Raw genomic sequence first — 14,052 nt, forward strand, 5'->3', positions numbered from 1 at the left:
GTACATTCTGCTCTGAGCCGATCTAAGCGGGAGCTAGGGCTGTTGGTGCTTGGAATAGTTTCGCTGATAACCTTGATTGCCACAGCCATAACAGCATCTGTGTCCCTTGCTCAAACGGTGCATAATGCCGACACAATAAATCAGCTTGCGCATAACACCTCATTAGCAATGGGGACTCAAGAAGATATAGATAAAAGGATTGAAATCAGACTAAACGCTCTTTATGATGCTGTGAGGTTTTTGGGAGAGGAAATTCAGAGTTTAAAGTTGCGCACCAGAATTCAATGTCACAGTGATTATCACTGGATTTGCGTGACTCCTAAGAAATATAATGTCTCTGAGACTTCCTGGGATCGCGTGCAGCGCCATCTAGAGGGGATATGGTCAAATTCTAACCTATCCCTTGACCTTTTACAATTGCATCAAGAGATTTTGGATATAGGAGAGGCTCCCAGCGCTAAACTTACGGTGGCTCAGCTTGCTGATGATTTTGTAAATTCTTTGTTTTCTCATTTCCCCTCTCTAACGCATGCATGGTATGTTATAGGATCTATTATAGGTGTGCTAGTAGTGGTTGTTATTTTTATGTGCCTTTTACCGTGTGCGGCTAAAATTATACTTGTAGAAGTTTACAAGTTGAGAGCCATCGTGCGTAAACAACAGCAGGTCCATCGTGGGAAGCTCAAACAGCGACCTTAATCGCCACATAGGTGCCCTCTGACCCTGGTATTATAGAAAGTGTTTGACATTATTCCTCCTCAGGCTGGAAAAACAAACAAGCCTAATGAGAGTGACTCTGATGCTCTTAAAGCTGTTGCTGCTAAAACACATGGCAGACTTGGCCATGGTGGCTCCAGAGACTAGCCATTCCCCCTCAAAATTATAGCTGGCAATGCTGGGTCGGTAGCCAAAGACGGGTAAGACTGATCCCTCACCATAGCAACCTAAGACAGGGGCTCCTCGGCTAGGGGGAGTACCCGATGACGGGTAAGCATGTGTGCAGAGGATTGGCGACCTAAGACAGGCACGATCCCTGCCATATAAAAATACAAAAAGGGGGAGCTGTGGAGAGCCATGCAGCAGGAGCAAGGAGTCACGTACTAAGCAAGGCATGAGAGGCCAAGGCTGTAGATAGTTTGCCTAAGGAATGCGAGCAGATGCAGGGAGTCACGCACTAAGCAAGGCCAGAAGAGTGGGAGGAGTGAGAGATTAACCCAAGGACTGTGAGTGCATTCGCGGGTGACGTTTGATAGATACCAGGAGTCAAGGGAAAGGCGCATGATCTGTAGAACAAAGAAAACCTATGGAGTCACATACGTGCTCACGAGCACGATGCGTGCACATAGATAGTCCTTCTGATTGGTAGTTTTGTTAGTCGTGGTATACTCTGATTGGATATAGTTCGCACTTGGTGGAGATATACTTGGGGGTCTTAGACTGGGGGGGGTCCCCGGCTGAAGATTGTGAATAAAGAAGTTTGCCACTCACCTCGCCTACGGGTCGTTCTTGCGGGTCGAGAGCGACAGTTATAAACACATAATGGATTACTGGTCCATGGTATTTGCAAGGAGAATCACTTTTTAAAAAAACTATGTTGACCCTTTCAGAACTGGTGTGATATTTCAGTCACCTCTGTAGATGGCTGATGAAACAGAAGAGCTCTTGAGAACCAGAGGATGATAAACCTTTTTAATTCAGGGCAGGGCAGGAAGCCCTGTGGCTTCCATTTGTCCCTTCCATTTGGCTCCCTTGGTACCTCATCTGACTTCGTGCTCCTTCAGATGTTCCTGCTGTCGCCTGTGGCTGGGGTCACGGCCCCCTGTGAGACAGACAGACAGCCAAGGATGTTTTCACAGGAAGGGCATTTGCTGTGGGCTTAGCTGCCTCACTGATTTGGCCAGTGTTTCCCATAGCCCTTGTTTTACACTTCTTGTAGTGACCCAGGATTGCCAAGTGCAGAGGCTCGTACGCGGTAGGTACACAATACACATTTGCTTTGTGTACAGATTTGATTTCTTTTTGAGATAATAACTTTAGTTCCTGATGTCCTCAAGTGTACTGAATGCAAACTAGAATTGCTGTGGCAGGAGGCGTACTTAATTCGTTGGAGGAGAAACAATAACCTTGCTGTCCTCAGTTTAAGAATATTGGCTATGTGATATATTTTTACTCATTCACGCACTCAGCAAATATTTACTGAATGGCTGCTATGTCCTAGATTCTATGCCAAATTATTTAGATTAATGGGATATATATCCCAGAACAAAAATCCATTGTTAATTATAAATTTCAAAGATATATATTGGTCTTTGTATACTTTGCTTCCTAGTGAATTTATTTTTTCTTTTCATTTCTATTTTCCCTGTAAGGAGTGGATTTTTTATGTACAGATGCTCTGAAAGAGTGAGGAGCAGCTATCTTTTCTGTTCTAGTATACTGAGAGGATTTGGTTCATTTCCATGAGTAATGGTAGCTCTCCCATAGTCTACATAAAGGAAGGGTTGTTGGGGGTGGAAGTGAAGTATCAGAATTCAGGAGAGTTGGGAGCACATGTGTAGGTCCAAACCACCTATCCACCAGCGCACCCTCCTTTCTCCACATCCTGACCAACAGCTGTTTCAGTATCTGTTTTGCCCAGAAGGAAGAGGTTTCCTGTGTTTACTTCCTTTTGCTTGAGGGGAAAGATTCTATTGTTTGAGTTTCATGGATTTGCTATTTCAGGTTGTCATTAAACAGAAACTCTATTAATGGTATTAAAGATACACAGTTAAGTTTTCTTTGTTAGTCTGTTGTTACCTATATTTTGTTTCTATCCTCCCTCTCCCCAGAATACTAGCCCTTCTTTTGTCTTGTGCTTTGATGGTTTTGATTTGATTTTGTTTTGTTTAGTTTTGGGTATCAACATTGATTTTTTTTTTAAATTATCAGTGGGAATAAGCAGGAATGAAACATCTAACAATGTTTGGAGATTGTGTATGGACAGTCGAATCAGTTTTATTTTTTTTATTAAATTTATTTATTTTCAGCATAACAGTCTTCATTATTTTTTCACCACACCCAGTGCTCCATGCAATCCGTGCCCTCTATAATACCCACCACCTGGTACCCCGACCTCCCACCCCCTGCCCCTTCAAAACCCTCGGACTGTTTTTCAGAGTCCATAGTCTCTCATGACTCACCTCCCCTTCCAATTTCCCCCAACTCCCTTCTCCTCTCTAACTCCCCATGTCCTCCATGCTATTTGTTATGCTCCACAAATAAGTGAAGCCATATGATAATTGACTCTCTCTGCTTGACTTATTTCACTCTTCCAGTCCCGTCCATGTTGCTACAAAAGTTGGGTATTCGTCCTTTCTGATGGAGGCATAATACTCCATAGTGTATATGGACCAAATTTTCCTTATCCATTCATCCGTTGAAGGGAATCTTGGGCTCTTGGATCGGAAGAATAAACATTGTTAAAATGTCTATACTGCCTAGAGCAATCTATACTTTTAATGCCATTCCGATCAAAATTCCACCAGTATTCTTCAAAGAGCTGGAGCAAATAATCCAGAAATTTGTATGGAATCAGAAGAGACCCTGAATCACTAAGGAAATGCTGAAAAACAAAAATAAAACTGGAGGCATCACGTTACCTGATTTCAAGCTTTATTACAAAGCTGTGGTCACCAAAACAGCATGGTACTGGCATAAAAACAGACACATAGGCCAGTGGAACAGAGTAGAGAGCCCAGATATGGACCCTCAACTCTATGGCCAATTAATCTTCAACAAAACAGGAAAAAATATACAGTGGAAAAAAGACAGTCTCTTCAATAAATGGTGCTGGGAAAACTGGACAGCTATATGTAGAAGAATGAAACTCGACCATTCTCTTACACCGTACACAAAGATAAACTCGAATCAGTTTTATTGATGCTAAGTGGTGACTTTGAATCATTTGGGATAATGTTTTGTATTCAGTAAGTTTTCTCTCTTGAAAAATAGCTTTAGTTTTTATCTCAATACAATTCATGGTTTTTTTCTTTATTGCTGTTGCTCTTATTAATAACATGTGTCTTATATATGACTAAGCATAAAAAAGTCACATGTAAATTTAAAACAGAAATTAGTTGCATTTTGCATACATCAGTCAGCCATCCCAAGATATTTGAAGAATAATCTGAAAGTGCTCAAATTTATATATCATAAAACCAGTGTAGTTTTTGATACATCTTTACACTGAATTGAGTAAAGAAATTTAAAAAATCATTTATTCCCCTATATAGAAATAAAACATGACTTATATGTGAATATTTGTAACCCATGAGTGTTTTAGAGAGACTAAGTTCTATTTATGGATTAATAATGCCACTCTAATGGACAACATATTTTAAATAGAATTTTGCAATAAAGAAAAATTCTGAGAAATAAGATTGCTGAGAATAACAGAAGAATCCCCAAATGAATTCTCTATGAACTCCTGCTATGAATTCCCCTTTGTATGGCATATATAAACTAATTACCTTTAAAAAAATAAATAAATAACTGCCTTGCCTAAATAATATTTCCATGATTAACTATGCTAACACATGATTTTTAGAAAATGATCTCTATGTCTTTTGATTTAAAACAACTATTGTTAATTTCCTAAGGGAAACAAGGAAAAAGAGAAATAATTCTTAATATGATTGTTAAGCAAAAGAGAACAAAAGGAAAAGGAATTGAGAAAAAGTGCAAATATTATTTCTTCAAATATAAGAAATATGAAAAAAAAAAGGCTTAAGACACAAAGCCACTCAGCCATGGATTTCGATTTTCAATAAACATTTGAGTTATACCATATCTCCTGTCCATGATCACTGAGTCCTTGAAATACACTCTGCTACTAACACATTCCATCACCCATTCAGTCATTCTGGTCTGGTAACCACAGAAACAGAGTGGGCAGCCTGTTGGTTTCACCTGAAGTGGTGGTATGAAGGTGACCTCACTGTGATCCACTGGGATGCCTTCCACATGTAGCATTGCCAGCTTTTGGTCTTCTAGATATGCAGGAATCATGGTAAGACTCTTAATTCCCGGGGTACCTGAGTGGCTCAGTCGGTTAAGCATCTGCCTTTGGCTCAGGTCATGATCCCAGAGTCCTGGGATCAAGCCCCAAGTTGGGCCACTGCTCATCAGAGAACCTGCTTTTTCCTCTCCCTCTGCAGCTTGCCCTGCTTGTGGCACGCTCTCTCTCTCTGTGTCAAATAAATACATAAAATCTTAAAAAAACAAAACAACAACAACAACAACAAAAAACTCCTAACTCCCCCAAATCATTCAGGTTCTTGGTATCCGGTGGTAAGTGGAGATATTAAGTGACAAGTTTGGGGACCTGGATCATCTTTGGATGAGGGTCTTTGAATCAGCAAATGCTCCCTTTAGTTTTTTGGTAAGGTCAGTTGATGTCCTTTCTGTGTCACTTGTCATCAGAGAAGCTGGAGATTTTCCAATTAGGACTGTGGGAAGCTTTTTGTCAATCTCTTCATTGCCCCCTTGGGGCGACCCCACCTCCAGCATCAGCACTTTGGTAGGTATCCTGTGTGTGTGTGCGCGCGCGCGTGTGTGTGTTTTAAATACTATTAATCAGAGGTGCTCAGGTCAAGTTCTCATGGTCTTGGATCGAGCCCCGCATCGGGGCTCCTTGCTTAGCGGGAAGTGTGCTTCTCTTTCTCTCTCTCGCAAATAAATAAATAACATCTTTAAAAATAAATAAATAAATACTATTAATCAAGTGGTTTCAACCATAGCTTATCTGTTCATAACCACTATTTCCTCCAGTTCAGCAGTTCCTTCCAGGTCTATTAATTTTACTTTTAAAAAGTCATACTAATGTAAAGAAGACAGCAGAACTTATAAATGTAAGCATATGCAATGCAACTGGCAGAGTGGGCCCTGGGGGAGCTTAGATTCTGATACAATGAATTGAGGTCTTGTTCTATCTCCGCCCAGGCTTTCCGTGGGAAGGCAAGATAGGGTGGGTGGGAAGGAAAGGAAGTCGACAGGCTGCCCTACTCAGGAAATGGGGAGGCAAAAAAGTGGGCTTCCATAGCTTCATTATCTTCTGGGCCCAATCCCTTTAGGCAAAATGGAACCAATTAATCATAGGATTTCTGGAAGCTCTACTGCTTTTCTAGAAGCTGCATGTAGGAATATTTCAACTGGAGTGGATTACTGCCACCAGGTAGCACCAAACTGCAGTTAGGACTAGGTAGAATTTCCAAACTGGACCCTAACTCCAGGTGGGGTCATTTCATTAACCTCGTGGTAATGGAAACTCGTATCTTGGGCCACTGAGGTTTTTTTAGACCCACTCACAATATGAAGGTCAAGTTTTACAGAATGTGTTTGTATACTTTTTTTGGTTTATTTTTTAACACAAATATGATAATGTTATGCATATTGCTTTGCATCTTATTTTTACCTGCACTAAGAAGTCTTGGATAAATTTGCATAGTAGTACCTATAGATCAGTGGTTTTTTTTTTTTTTTAAAGATTTTATTTATTTATTTGACAGAGAGAGAGATTACAAGTAGGCAGAGAGGCAGGCAGAGAGAGAGAGGAGGAAGCAGGCTCCCTGCCGAGCAGAGAGCCCGATGCGGGACTCGATCCCAGGACCCTGAGATCATGACCTGAGCCGAAGGCAGCGGCTTAACCCACTGAGCCACCCAGGCGCCCGATCAGTGGTTTTTAATGGTTGCACTGTATCCCATTACATAAATGTAGCAGAATTTATTTGACTCATCTAATGAAAACCAGGATTTTTTTCTGCCTTTGTGGCTGCTTTTGCTGCTACTACCAATAATGCTTTAATGGGAATTCATGAATATATATCTTTTAACATTTGAAGGTGTATCTGTAGGACAAATTCCTAGAAGTGAGCTAAAGATTATGTACTCAATAGGCCCCACTAACAGAGATTTGAAGCCATAGGAATTGATAAAAAGGGGCTCTGATCTGAGCCTCGAGGAACATTATATATAAAGTACAGGAAAGGAAAGTGGCTTATAGTAAGTGCACATTGCACTGAATTGAGTGCAAAGTTAGAAATGTTTAGAGAGGTATAAGCCCATAAGTTAATGGTATCGTGGAAATTGTCTTCAATGCTTTTCCCATACAAGGAGTAGAAAATATCTTTCTGGGAGGAAAAAAAGAAATAAAACAACTCAGAGACCCTTTGATAAGGATTTAGTTAAACCAAGAACAACTATAACAACTGAGAATAGTCATGTAATTGTTATGTAATAGAATGTTACGTAATAGAATGTAATAGAGTGCAGCTCTTAAAAATATATTAAGCAGAAAATGCAGGTCATAGGGGCACCTGGGTGGCTCAGTTGTTGAGCGTCTGCCTTTGTCTCAGGTCATGATCCCAGGGTCCTGGGATTGAGCCCTGCATCGGGCTCCCCGCTCTGCGGGAAGCTTGCTTCTCCCTCTCCCGCTCCCTCTGCTTGTGTTCCCTCTCTCTGTGTGTCTTTTTATGTCAAATAGGTAAATAAAATCTTTTTAAAAAAAGAAAGAAAAAGAAAATGCAGGTTATAGAACATTAAAATAGTATGACATTGGGAGAGAATGTCAGTTCCCTGTGAAATAACCTTCTACTTCTTCAAATCAAGGGACACTTTTGTTTGGCTAGGCACAATGTCACTCAGCTGAACGATTATATTCCCTGTCTCCCTTGCAAAGATGGGGCTATGACTAATTTCTGGTCAATGAGGTATAATCAGAAGTTTCCTTAAAAAGGACAGTTGTGTCCTTATTCCTCACCTCTGCTGCTTGGAATGTAATATTTGAAGTTTGGACCATCTTGTACCAGGAAGACAAGGACCATACTGTAGGGATTCTAGAATGAGAAAATGGAAGGTGACAGCTTCCTCATGACTATGAAGCCACCAATCAGCCCTGGACTACCTACCTCCTGTTTTTTTGTTTTGTTTTGTTTTTCTTGTGAGAGAAGTGAACATTTATTTTGTTTACATTGTATTTTTAAGAGTCTCTGTTATATGTAGTCAAATCTAATCCTAACTGAGAGAGACCCCACTTGTGTTTAAAAATTAAATATCTACACCCATGCACACATACATACATATCACGTATGTGTGTGTGTGTAAACTATATATCCATAAAATATCTGTAAGTGCACAGAATAAACTGGTAACAGCATTTATCTCTAGGGGTATGGGATTACAAACAGGAGGTATGGGGGGGCTATTAATTCCTTCATATTATATGAATTTTAGCAATAAACTTGTGTCAAGAAAAATTAAGATGTTTCTACTTTTATGAAGAAAAGAAAATAGCTCTTGACTGGTAACTCCTTCAAATCGAAAGAGTGGGAGACTTCCTTACCGATCACTGTCTTCTCCAGAAGCAGCGCCATTACCATCCTGCTGGTCCCTCATCTACTCCTCAATGCTCCCAACTTCATCGGCATTGCTTTCCCTCCATTCTGAGTATTCCACATCTCTTTTGAGATTTTATTTATTTATTTTTGTGAGAGAGTGGGTCAGAGAGAGAGAGCATGCACACAAGTGGGGGGAGGGACAGAGGGAGAAGCAGACTCCCTGCTGAGCAGAGAGCCCAATGCGGGACTCTGTCCCAGGACCCTGGGATCATGACCTGAGCCTAAGCAGATGCTCATCCGACTGAGCCCCCCAGACACACCCTCCCACCCCCTTTTTAAAGATTTAATTTGTTTATTTTTGTGAGAGAGAGAAAGAAAGATTCCATGTCTCTTAAATATGTATCAACCTGCTTCTGATACAAACAGTTTAAGAAGAAGCTCTGTTTAATAATGGAATGAACAGTTGATTCAGACAGATAAGAAGACACATACATGCAGCTGCTTTGAAAATAAAAGAGTTCTCCTCCAAATAAGAGTTCTCTGGCAATGCTCAGTGGTTACCATAGCTACATGTTCAAGTGGAAGTCAATCCAAATAAGAAAGGCTTGTCCAGTTCTCTAGATAACTGGAGTAGGTTTTTTTTTTTTAAATTATTCATTTGAGAGAGAGAGAGAGAGAGAGAGGGAGAGAGCACTAATAAAACTAATAAATAATGGGGCAAGGGTATAAAGCAGAAAGTGAAAGTCTCCCATAATTCTAGGCCTTAGAGATAAACATAACCACGTTGCTTTATATCTTCCAGACATCCCTTTTGGTACCCGAATACAATGTCATTGGAGGGATGTGTGTATTTTATTTAACCGGTCCTATGCTGATGAGCATTTAGACTGTTACCAATTTTTCTCTGTTTTATATAACTCTGCACAAAATATAGTTATATACAGATCATTGTCCCTTAGTGGGTTATTTCCTTAGAAGGAATGCCTAGCAGTGAAGTTTCTAGATAAAAGGTCTGCAAATTTTATATTTGAATGCATATTACCAAAATACCTTTCAAAAAGATCACATGAACTCTGCACCCAAAAATGGTATTGTGGGTTCCTATATGCCGGGCTTGCAAGATTAAAGATTTATATATATATATAAATTAGGTATTTTCTTTTTTATGTGAATCATCAGTTCACATATTGTTGGACAATTATTCCAGTTATCCATTGTTTAGTCAATTGTTTGACAAACAACCCAAAATAAAACAACAACTTTTTTATTATATCTTGTGATTTTGTGGGTTAGGAATTTTTTTTTTTTGATAGAGAGAGTAAGTGGGTGTGGGGAAGGGCAGAGAGAGAGAGTGAGAGAGAATCTTAAGCAGGCTCCAGGGCCCAGCTTAACCGACTGAGCTTCCCAGGTGCCCTGTGGGTTAGGAATTTAAGTAGGACTCAGCCAGATGACTCCTCTTCCCCTATAATGTTGAGTGGGGTCATTTGATGATATGCAGCTAGCCCTTGGGTCGTTTGCAGGGTCCAAGATGGCTTTACTCATCTGCTTGGTGTCTTGAGGGGATAGCTGGAAGGGTGCTCAGCTGGGCTCTGGTCCTCCTCTGTGCAGCCTCAGAGCCTCTCTATGTGGACTCTGTAGCAGGGTGGCCAGACTTCTCACAAGCGGCTCAGGGCTCCAAGAAACCAAAATGAGAGCTGCTGTCCTCTCAAAGACTGGACTCAGAGCTGGCATAGTGTTCCAGCCACCATTCTAAACTGGTCAAAGCAGTCACAGATCATCCAAGATGCAAGAAGAGGCCAAATAGGCCCTTCCTCTCAAAAGGAGAAATGTCAAGGAATTTGTGGCCATTTTTAGTCTGTACAAATGTTAATATTAGTATATTACTTAATTTTTAAAAATCTTCCCATTTTTTGGAGAAATCCTTCTTGGACATGGTGGGAACTCCCTAATTGCACTTTAAAATTTAATTTGTAGGTGTTTTACCCAAGATTTTTACATTTATATTGATATGTAAATTTGGTTTATAGTTGTTGCTATTGCTTTAAATGTTGGTACCAATGTAATTTTAGTTTTTTAATAATTAATTAGATAAGTTTCCATGTTTTTTTTTTATCTTTTTTTTTACAAAGGATGAGAATCATGTGCTTTTTGAACATTTGAAAGTCTTACCCACAAAGCTGTCTGAGGCTAGGGGATTCTTTTGGACAGAATTCTCTGATCATTTTTTAATTTTGTTATTGGTATTCAGATTGGATAACTGAACCAGTTTTGATCATTGAACATTTTTTTTTCATTTTTAAGTCTCAAGTTGTATATTGTAGCTACATATGTGAAGTTGGAAAGTACCATGTAATATTCAGTAAGGGGAACAAAGTGCCCAAGAAACATTGGAAGGTAGGTACCTTCTGGAAATGTTTATTACAGACATTAGAAGATAATTTTAGACCTCATCTTAATTTTTTTCATAATGTTCAAGAAGATATAGACTCTTTCAAATAAAAAAAGTGAAAAGAAGATACTTTCATAAGCATACTTTTATAAGACACTGAGATGGCCCCTACGCTTGAAATACAAGCAGAACAGAAGCCAACTCAGGGCCCTGAGGAACATCCTTACACCTGGCAATAAAGGGGATCAAAACATATTGGTTGGTGAACATGTGAAGAAAATGGATGAATGAATGATAAGTAATACCTGTTCTCACAGTGTGATTTGGTCTTACAGTCCTTCCAGACATTAGGTATACACACTGATCACTGCATGCCTGGCTCACCTCCTACATACCTCCTTAATTGTACATGCTTATTTGCCATGCAAAAGTCCAACATCATCGACTCTTGGTTTTTCTCTCCCCATTGCTTGCTGCTACTCTCCTGACTTATCTTTCCCATCTCTGAGTTTTTTTAACCACTTAATTTCTCCAGTAAATAATCAGGTGTGTCCTCAAATTCTAGATTTTCCCAGGCTACCCAGCAAATGAAAAACGCACTTAGATTTATGGAAGCCTACATCAAGAAGACATTCTGGGACATCTGGTGAAACGTATCTCATTTTTTTGTAGACTGAGGAAGCCGCCGAACTGATGGAAAGAACAAATTCATTAAAGACTATATTTCAAGAGGACTGAGTGTGGTTATCAGAAAACAGAAAACACCACTTGAGGTAAAGTTATCAGATTCGGGGACAGTCATGCTATGAGGATGAACACATGAGGAATAAAAAGTCATGAACCTGTCAAATGGGATAATAAATATCAGTAGAATTTATGTTCAACTTTGAAAGTCATGAAATTTCAAATGTTCTACTTAATTTATCTGATCCACTAGGTAGAATAAAAAAATCCTTTCAGGGGTGCCTGGGTGGCTCAGTGGGTTGAGCCTCTGCCTTTAGCTCAGGTCATGATCTCAGGGTCCTGGGATCGAGCCCGCATCGGGCTCTCTGCCTAGCAGGGAGCCTGCTTCTCCCTCTCTCTCTGCCTGCCTCCCTGCCTACTTGTGATCACTCTCTACCTGTCAAATAAATAAATAAAATCTTAAAAAAAAAAAATCACTGAAAGTGAAATTTTCCTTGGCAACCTGGGCTCCCTGCTCAGCCGGGAGTCTGCTTCTCCCTCTCCCTTTGCCTCTCTCCCAGCATGTGCACTTGCTCTCTCTCTCTCTCTCTCTCTAAAACACACACACACACACACACACACACACACACACACACACACACTGTCTCTCTCAAATAAATAAAATCATAAAATAAATAAATAAAATTTGAAAAAGCCTCTGGTTTCAAAAATACTTCACTGTATTTTCATTAGTAAAACAATTCAATAAAAATTTTACATGTAGAAACTCGAAGGTAGAAGTCTTCATTACATAAAATAGTAAGATGATAATCATCTTCAGCAGTTATATCATTTGCACAGGGCTAAGAATGCCCCCATACATTAGCTTTTTAAAAATCTTCCCAATTGGTACCATTATTATCCCCATTTTACAGATAAGGAACCTGGGGTTCAAAGAGGGTAAGTACCTTGCCCTGTTGTGCGTTGGGTGGTGGAGCCAAGATTTAGATTCCTGAGTCCAGAGCACAGATGCTTAACAAATGCTACTTTGACCCCATAACTCTACCTAAGTAGTCATTGTGCAGCGTATCAAGAAATCCACAATAAAGGCTGTTGGCCTGTGTGGTCTCTTCAGCCATTGGGACTAGGAGGCATATTATACTTTAAAATGAATAAATAACTCTTGCGAATTTGCTCAGTAGGTTAAGGTGACATGAGGAGCAATCATTGTGAATCATCTAAGAAGCACAGGGAGAATTAAGATACTGGTAAAGCACACTTGCCAAATGCTGAAAAGAAGATAAACAGCCCTCAGGAGCCGGTGACCTGCAATGCTGGGCAGTATGATCACTGAACTCCAAAGACCAAGCCTCCTGAGCTTCGCTGGCAGCTGGGATTCAAGGGGGGGCGGGGGGGGGGGGGCAGGCGCTAAGATGTGCTATTTCCTGTCTATTGCATTTTGAAGAGGCACATCAGAGAGGCTAAGCCTAATGGACTCTGAACACTGGTTGTTCGTTGTTGTTGTTGTTTTCCTGGCAACAAAATTAAAACTGCACCTAGGGATTTATCCACCCTTTTGCTGATCTCTATGTGAACTGTGCAGTGAAATCCCTGTACACAGCACTGACTCTATCTCCCAGGGTGTTGCTTAAAATGTGACTGAGCACAAATGGAAAACATCAAGTCTTGTTGAAGTCAGCACACAGAATTAATCTCTAAAAGTAATGAAAGAATACATTTTACTCTGTAAGATAAATAAATCTGAAGTATGGTAAAGTCAGAGATGATCAGCTCAGCTGCAGAGACATCTTGGGGAAAGGATATTGTGTTCTTGGGACACATTTTAATGCCCCTCTGATACCCTTGAGTAATTATAAGGATGCTTAAGTTTTTCTTTTAAAAATACATTTAATATATGAGATTTTTTTTTTTAAGATTTTATTTATTTGTTAGAGAGAGAGATACAGAGCGCAAGCACAGGCAGACAGAGTGGCAGGCTAGAGGCAGAGGGAGAAGCAGGCTCCCTGCCGAGCAAGGAGCCCGATGTGGGACTCGATCCCAGAACGCTGGGATCATGACCTGAGCCGAAGGCAGATGAGATTTTTAACCTGCAACTATTTACCTTCGGTATATTTTAACATTGGGAAAGGTAAAAACTTGTGTTCTGCCCACTCCCTTTTTAGCTCTTGGATGCATGAATATATTATTTAAGTAAATATAAAATTAGGAACCATCTCAATATTAAAAGTCAAGATGAAATGAGGCTCTCTGCTTTCCACCCATCCTTAATTTTATTCTTATCTTGACTCTGAACTTCATGCTTTGGTTTTTTGGGTTTTTTTGTTTTTGTTTATTGTTTTTTGTTTTTTGTTTTTTTTTTCCATGAACCACCTGCTTGGAATCAGCAGTGCTTGCTTGAAAGTTGTTCTGAAAGTCTGGGGTAGAGGAAGTCACATCAAATAACATTTCTCCCCCAGTACCTAATGAAATGAACAAAAATGTTTCTTTCCAAAAGGCTGAAAATTATCAGCAGTAATCAAAATTGAAAAGTGGCTCTCAACCTTGCTTACCACATCTGCTTCCCAGAAAACAACTGAGGAATGTTCCAATATCCCGAATTCACCTTCA

The 14,052-nt window shown here is 40.0% G+C and overlaps 1 long non-coding RNA gene across 1 annotated transcript; it reads left to right on the forward strand.

The window, feature by feature from the left end:
- The first annotated feature begins 1,882 nt into the window (after positions 1-1,882).
- LOC116569900 lies at positions 1,883-12,814 on the forward strand. The gene is made up of 3 exons (XR_004277242.1): positions 1,883-1,972; positions 11,434-11,534; positions 12,627-12,814. It is a non-coding gene; the product is annotated as an uncharacterized LOC116569900 (long non-coding RNA).
- Positions 12,815-14,052: the final 1,238 nt, after the last annotated feature.

Source organism: Mustela erminea, chromosome 12, assembly GCF_009829155.1.
Source record: "Mustela erminea isolate mMusErm1 chromosome 12, mMusErm1.Pri, whole genome shotgun sequence".
Taxonomy (NCBI): domain Eukaryota; kingdom Metazoa; phylum Chordata; class Mammalia; order Carnivora; family Mustelidae; genus Mustela; species Mustela erminea.